Below are 7,310 nucleotides of genomic sequence, written 5' to 3' on the forward strand. Positions count from 1 at the left end.
TTCAATGTGGACTGTATCAACAAATGTCATGAATTAACTAATTTTAAAGAGAAATCTAACATATTAAAGTCATTCTTTAAAGCAAACCCCAAATAGATAGCCCATCCCTAGCTACTTCCTGGCTTGATTTATGCTTAACAGACATATGGCACTAGGGGTTAAGAGAAGCACAGTAAAACTCAAGAAAAATTTGAGGCCTTTATCATCCTCAATTTACAATCATTATTAGAGCAGCTGAGCTCTTGCAATGAAGAAATTTAACTATATTTGTTTGTTTGTTTGTTTGTTTGTTTGTTTACTGGGGGCATACATGCTATGATTCAAAGGTTACCTTGTAGGAGTCAGTTCTCTCCTTCCACCCTGTAGGACCCAGATAGTCAGGCTAGGTGACAAGTACCTTTACCCACTGAACTATCCTGCTGGCCCAAATTTTAAAGGTATTTCTTTCTTTGTTTATCAGGCCTTTGCCAACAACTTAGGGAGCATACATCTATTTAATTAATAAAACCAGGGGCTGAGAGACCAGCTCCGAACTAAGGTACATTCTTAGCACATGCAAGGCCCTGGGTTCTACATCCAGCACTATTCCCTCCCCTCAAAAGGAGAAAAAAAATAAAAATAAATGACTCCTAATAGCCTCATAATTATGCTGCAACTAGAACTCAAGTCAGTTGGGTTTAGGGCTCAATACTCAGTTGAAAATCCTGGGTGAATTCCTTGACTTTTTCCTCATCTGCCAAATGGGAGAAGGAACAGCATAGGGCAGTTGGGAGGTTTTCAATGATAATAACAGGAAGTCCTCTTTTAAAGTGTAGCTTCTATACCAAAAAAGAACTACAAAATAATTCTTTGGGGAAGTCTGGATCCATTCAAAAGCAAACCTGGACCTGTGTTGGCACAGGACTCTAATCCTAGCACTTGAGAGGCTGGCCCTGGAAGCTCAGGGCTTCAAGGTTAGCTTTGGCACCATAGACAGTTCAAGGCTAACTTGGGGCGGGGGGGGGGGGGGGGCGATTACATAAGATTCTGTCCCATAAAATCTAAAGAAGAAGAGGAAGAGGAGGAAGAGGAAGAAGAGGAAGAAGAAGAAGAAGAAGAAGAAGAAGAAGAAGAAGAAGAAGAAGAAGAAGAAGAAGAAGAAGAAGAAGAAGGTCTTGACATAAATCACTTTCCAGGCAGTTGTATACTTCTTGGTTGGCAAGCCCTCCTAAACTCCCCATCATTGCTCTGGAACTATCTAAGGGGGTGGCTGTCAGGACCTAGAGGAAGTAGCAGCCGACAAAGATGACTCTGCTAAAGTGCCTGGGAGGCCAGCCCAGCCAGGCTTGAGTTGAGGTCTCTTGCCCACTCCCCTAAACCTTAGAGGAGTAACTGTGGGGGGCCAAGCCACAAAATGAATGGAGACGTTCCCCACCACTTTTCCTTCGCCCCTCTCAGGAGGGAGGCAGCAGCCTCCCCCGGAGGTTCTTTCAAGCTCTCAGCTGCAACGTGGACTGCTGACCTTGCCTGTATTGCTCTACCTCCTCTCTACATCCCGCTTAGGTTCATCTTCCAGGCTGAGCTCCCGACCACCTTCTCTCTGGCAACCCTGGTTCACGTCCATCTTGAGACAGCTGTTGTGTTAAAGATGGTGTGATCCCATTTTCAGTGTGATTGTCACTAACTCACAAATGCTAGGTTCTCCTTCTAATTATCATCACCAAGAGGGGCCTCCAAGCATCAGTTCACCTTTTCAAAAGTATCATCCATTTTTCTAGCATCTCACATAGACAAGCCATTTAACAAATAGCGGAATGAGGGCTGAGAGCATAGCTCAGTTAGTAGAGCGTGCATGAAGACCCGGGTTTAGCCGGGTAGTGGTGGCGCACGCCTTAAATCCCAGCACTCGGGAGGCAGAGCCAAGCGGATCTTTGTGAGTTCGAGCCCGGCCTGGTCTACAGAGTGAGATCCAGGACAGGAACCAAAACTACACAGAGAAACCCTCTTTCGGGGGGGAAAAAAAAAAAAAAAAAAAAAAAAAAAGACCCGGGTTTGATCCCTAGCACTGAATTCAGGTGTAGTGGCACATGCCTATAATCTAATTACTATTTAAAGGAAGAGAAATTCCAAGTCATTCTTTGAAATTCAAAGTCATTCTTCAGACCAGCTCAGGCTACATGAGACCCTGTCTCAAAACAGTTCTTGAATAGATAATAATGGAATGCAAGTTTTCAGGCTTGAGTAATGATCTTCCAAAGAAAGATTAATATGGTCATGGGCCCTTGAGAGCATATGTAGCCATCACAATATGAGACATAATGAGCAACAATGCTAAGAGCATGTGAAGCTAGTCTTGGCCTTGGATAAAGCATGGCCAAATTACCTCCCTAAACACCATAGCAGTTCACATCCCTCAGAAGCCTCAGAGTGTCCCAACTGCAGCAGCAGCAAGATCCATTCAAAGGCAGACTCACACAGCTAAGGGGTAAATGGCTGAGGAGCCCCCAGGCAGTTGGAAACTTTAAAAAAAAAAAAAAAAAAAAAAAAAAAAAACCTTATCATTGTTTGGCAACTATATGCCCTGAAGCTCTGAATGCACAAACTCCAGACCCCAGGTCTAAATCAGGCCTAGCACCTTCTCCTATCAAATCTGCTTGTGTGAGTTGACAGAGTAGGTAAAGTGAAGGTTTTCTTGGTTCTAAAAACTGTTAGGACCAGGGCCTGGGATGAAATAAGCTTATCTAGGCAGAACCTTATAATACAGCAAGGGAAGTGAGAGGCCGTATTAGTGAAGTGTGCCCATGAAGAAACCTACCACTGGAACCAGAGTTCCCTACCAGGCCTCTTTCCTAACACTCTGCTAAACAAGCACTTACTAAGAGCCTAGTCCAAGCAGTCAGACACTACACCCTGAGCTGGAATTCACTGTATGTATGGTCTCTGCCTCAGAAACTAGTTCTTGGGAAGCTGTGGTAACAGCCCCAAACAGTAGTAATTATCTCAGAAGGTATGGGATCTGGACCTAAGGAAAAGATAGGTGGGGGACTATCCTACAGTGGCAGATTCCTGCGGTTAAAACAGTGTTGTGAGAGCTGATGGCACTCAGTAGACGGTGTTAAACTTGGTTACCATATTGTTCATGCATGAGTTGACTTTAAGTTGCTTAAAATAGGTGGTCATTACCTTATTGACTGGATTTTTTTGTTTGTTATTGTTTTGTACGTTTGAGCTTGTCTTAGGTAGCCCAGGCTGATCCTGAACTTCCTATGCGGTCAAGACTGGCCTTGAATTTCTGATCCTCCTGGGCAAGGTATGATTACAATCTTGCACCATCATAGGAAGTTGTGTGTAGTGCTAAGGCTCACACCCAGAGCCCCTGCATGCTAAGTAAGCACTCTTTGAGCTAAACTGTAACTCCAGCCTGTGGTAGTCATTCCTAAGCTTCACTGAAGGTCTCAGAGCCTTGCATTTTGTGGCATCCAATGAAAATTTGTGAAATGAATGTTAAACAAGTGCAAAGGCATAAAAATAAGTTTTCAGGATTAGAAGGCCATTTTTATCTCGTTACAGCCCCATCTCCTTCTTCACCCATACATGCAGGCATCTGGCTTCTTAACACTGCATGGCAATTGTGCACACTCACACTCAGAGGACTGGCACACCCAGCCCACTCCACCCAGCACACTTCTTCTGCCTCAGCTCCTGCCGACCGTCAGAGGTAGACAGACAGACAAGGATATCTCCTCCTTCAGTCATGAAAGTGCACAAGAATGAATTGTTAAAGCCGGTTTGCCTTGCAAAGTGCACCGAGACTGCTAGGAATATTAAAATATTAAAAATAAGATATTGAGCAAAAGAAATGTCTGATCCTTCAACTTGCATAGAGACTCCCTAGAAAGATGCTCTTCTTTCTTTTTTCCAGACTTTTCTTCTCACCTCTAGCAGGTGAGTGCTTGCTTTTTTGGACCTCATTAGCCTTGGGACCTGGGGGAACACCCTTTCCTTCTGGTGCCTCAGTTTCTTCACTGGCAGACACAGAGTAAATCATATCTCATGCTAACCTGGTAGTTATGCTGTGAGGATAAAGGAGATAACAAATGAGATAATGTCTATGATGCACAGAAAATAGTCAGAAGAAAGGGCTGGATAAATACAAGGTGTGGACCATGCCTGATTAGGGTGTATTCTCTGCCCACAGACTCCTGCCCACACTCTGCGCTGTGCCAACCTTGAACGCTCTTACCCCTATAAAATCTACCTCTAATACCCATGTGCCTACACCTTTCAAATACCTCCATTTTCTCTCTGCCTTCCTGCAGAAAATTGTTTTTGAACTTGAAGGAAGCTCAGGTTACAACCCTCAAATGCCCCTACCAGCAGCCAGGGTCTGCGAGCTGGAAGAATTGCAATGCAGGCAGCTTATCTCTCTGTGGATGGGCTCTGAGACTCTAGTAGATTGTGCTTCTGGCAAAGAGAGGGGTCCCTTTGTTGGAAAAGCCCCTGTGAGGGCTGCCCAGAACCTAGTGCTACCTTATTAGCTGAACAGCAACTCAAGGACCATGCATGAAAGCTGAGGGCAGAAGGCATAGGTGCTTGGATTCCTAAACATCCCTTGTGCGTGGGAAATTGAGGACTGAAGCCAACAGGTCCTCAGCGCTTTCCCAGGCCTGACAACCCAAGGGCTAGCAGAATACTCACGTGCCCCAGGGTTTAATCTCTTCCACTTGGAGCAGGAAAGGAAACATCACCTGGCCCTTGGTTGCCTGTTGCTACTCAGTTAAGCTAGGGCAGAATGAGCTGCCTAGGCAGAGGGGATCAGACCGCCTGTGGTGAGTGAGGAAAAGGAATGAATGAAGCGTGTGTGTCGCTCCGTCCAAGCTTATACACTGTTATTCCTTCCAGAGAGACACAACGCACCTCCCAAGTTCCACCGTCAAGGTAAAGTTCGCAAGCCAACCAGTCCTCAACCGCTGGATCCTCTTTCTGGGGCCTCAGTCCCTGTGATCTCACTTCTTCACCTCTCAATTCTTCACCTCCACCTTCATGTCATCTAACAGGTTTCCAAGATCAAATTCAGGTTTGGGAGGAAACACCCCCCAAGCCCCCACCCCCGTCTAACAGAGACAAAGACAGAATGATTGACTGACACACCTCATTTACTCCCGGCTGGGGCCAGATCAGCAACACACGCAGTGACAGGGGAGAAGACCCCCCCGCCCCGCCCGCCCGACGGTTACATGTAGAAACAAAGACACCTAGACAGACGCAGGCACAGACAGACAAAGACCGACAGACCAGCGGACGCACTCCCGAAGTGGCATGCTGCGGGGAGCGCAGCTTTCCCTGCGTCCGGGCGGCGGGCACGGCTACAGACACTCTGCGGGGGAGGAACAGGACCCGGGGAACCCGCACCTTACCTGTCTGTCCTCCTGCGCCTCGGGGCTGGCTGCAAATGGCTGCAGATTTTGATTTTTCGGTGTATTTTATGTCGGGTCCCTGTCTCTTTTTCTGTAGAGCTGCTGGACCCAGCGCTCAAGTCCCGCTCCCGGGAGCAGCAGAAGGGCAGAGAAACTTTCGGACTGGAACCCCGTAGTAGCCGCCCCGCGCCCGCCAGCTTGCTCGGGCGCGCTGGCCTCTGTGCCGGGTCCCCAGCCGAGGGCGGGGAGGGGCGGGGCACGGGCGGGGAGGGGCGGGGCACGGGCGGGGCGGGACCAGCGTCGAAGCCACTCATTGGCCCGTGCTGCCGGCGCCCCGTCTTGCTCTCTCCCCGGCCTTTGTTCCTGGCTGACAGCTGGGGTTGCTCCGACCTCCTGGCTCCTCTGCGCCCACAGCCCGCGCGGGTCCCGCTTCGCAGTTCCTCCTGTCTCGTTTCATCACACCCCACTCGGGGGCTCCCGTCTGCTCCGCCTTTCTCTCGCTTTCTCGTGTTTTCCCCATCTTGCACGATCTCCTCGGTTCCCGCTTTCACTACCTGCATTCTGTTCGCCTTCGGATTTCCTTTACCCATTTTCTGCATGCCTCCCTTCTCTGCTACCGCTCCCTCTTACCACTGATTTCGCCAGTACTTCAGCCCCAGCCCCTGCAAAAGGTTGGATTTCTTGGTTCAAGGACCAAACTAGCGGCCTAGAGGGGTTACGAGGGTATTGCTTCACCCGGCTCCGCTTACAGACTGGAGCCCAGAACAGCTGCGCTCTACTCCTCAAAAATTTCAATTCAAATTTTGCCACTTCGGACGCCGGGCCTGGTGGTGCGAGCCGGTAATCACAGAGGCTTGAGAGGCTGAAACAGGAGGATTGTAAATTCAAGGCCTGCTTGGGGGACACAAAACGAGTTCAGTGCCAGCCTAAGCACCGAAGTGTGATCTTGTCTCAAAATATAAAGTGGAAATGTGAAGAGGGGCGGCCTGGAGAAGCAGTTCAGTGGTAGAGGTTGAGGCCTTAGTTTCGATCCCCAGTACAGAAAAACAGCAACCATTCACCCACTTTTTCACCTCCTGTCTGAGGGCACACTGAGGGTAAAATTGTGAAAAATAGGCCAGCCTGAAGGCGGAGGCGCTGCCTGGAAAGTATCAGTCCAGGCCTGAAAGGGGCTGGCTAAGGGGAGGGGAAAAAAAGGGATCACTAATAGAATGGGGGAAGCAGAATGCCTCTGGCACTCTGCTGCTGCCTCTGCTGCCTCCTGATCTTGACCCTGGATTAATTTTAGGTTTTATTTAATTCTTTAATTCTAGGCTTCCTGAACACAGCCATGGGGGGAAATAGACAAACAACCTGTAATCTCAGCACTTGGGAGACTGAGACAGAGGAGAGCTACCAGTTTCATTCCAGACTGCCTCTCCATCTGAGACGGATTTCTCCTGCTCCTCTGTAACTGTACCTTTTAAAGTTCCAGACCTAGAGCTCCATCCTTCCTCACACCTCTGCAACCACCACAGGCGGACTGGTGCCTCTGTTGGCTCTATGTCCCACTCACTAACCCGGCATAAACTTGTCTGCCCAGAGGTGACTGTGTCTCAGGAATCCTGCGGAAGAGAAAGATACAGGAACAACCATCTGGCACTTGAAGATAACAGTAGACCCTAAAGGTAGACTAAAGGGTCAGTGGGTTCCAGACCTCGGTCAAACTCAATTGTCCTGGAATGTGACATTCCAGAGAACTGGGCAAAAGAGCCTATAAGCTTCCTGGTTCTGACCCTACCATGGTCTACTTGTTTGCTTTTACACAAGTCACATTCTCGGCTAGACCTCAGTTTCCTCTTCTGAAAAGTGGGTGGCTTGGATGACACTTTTTTTTTTCCTTTTTTGAGATATATTTTCCCTAAGTAGTCCAAG

The 7,310-nt window shown here is 48.3% G+C and overlaps 1 protein-coding gene across 1 annotated transcript in view; it reads right to left on the minus strand.

Moving 5' to 3' along the window:
• Lzts1 (leucine zipper tumor suppressor 1) overlaps positions 1 to 5,639 on the minus strand; it is a 53,521-nt gene extending 47,882 nt beyond the window's left edge. The window contains exon 1 of the mRNA XM_052752428.1: positions 5,397 to 5,639. The gene's annotated coding sequence lies outside the window, so the exon portion shown is untranslated. The remainder of the gene's footprint in view (positions 1 to 5,396) is intronic.
• Positions 5,640 to 7,310: the final 1,671 nt, after the last annotated feature.

Source organism: Peromyscus californicus, unplaced genomic scaffold, assembly GCF_007827085.1.
Source record: "Peromyscus californicus insignis strain IS unplaced genomic scaffold, ASM782708v3 Scaffold_23__1_contigs__length_62951481, whole genome shotgun sequence".
Classification (NCBI taxonomy): Eukaryota; Metazoa; Chordata; class Mammalia; order Rodentia; family Cricetidae; genus Peromyscus; species Peromyscus californicus.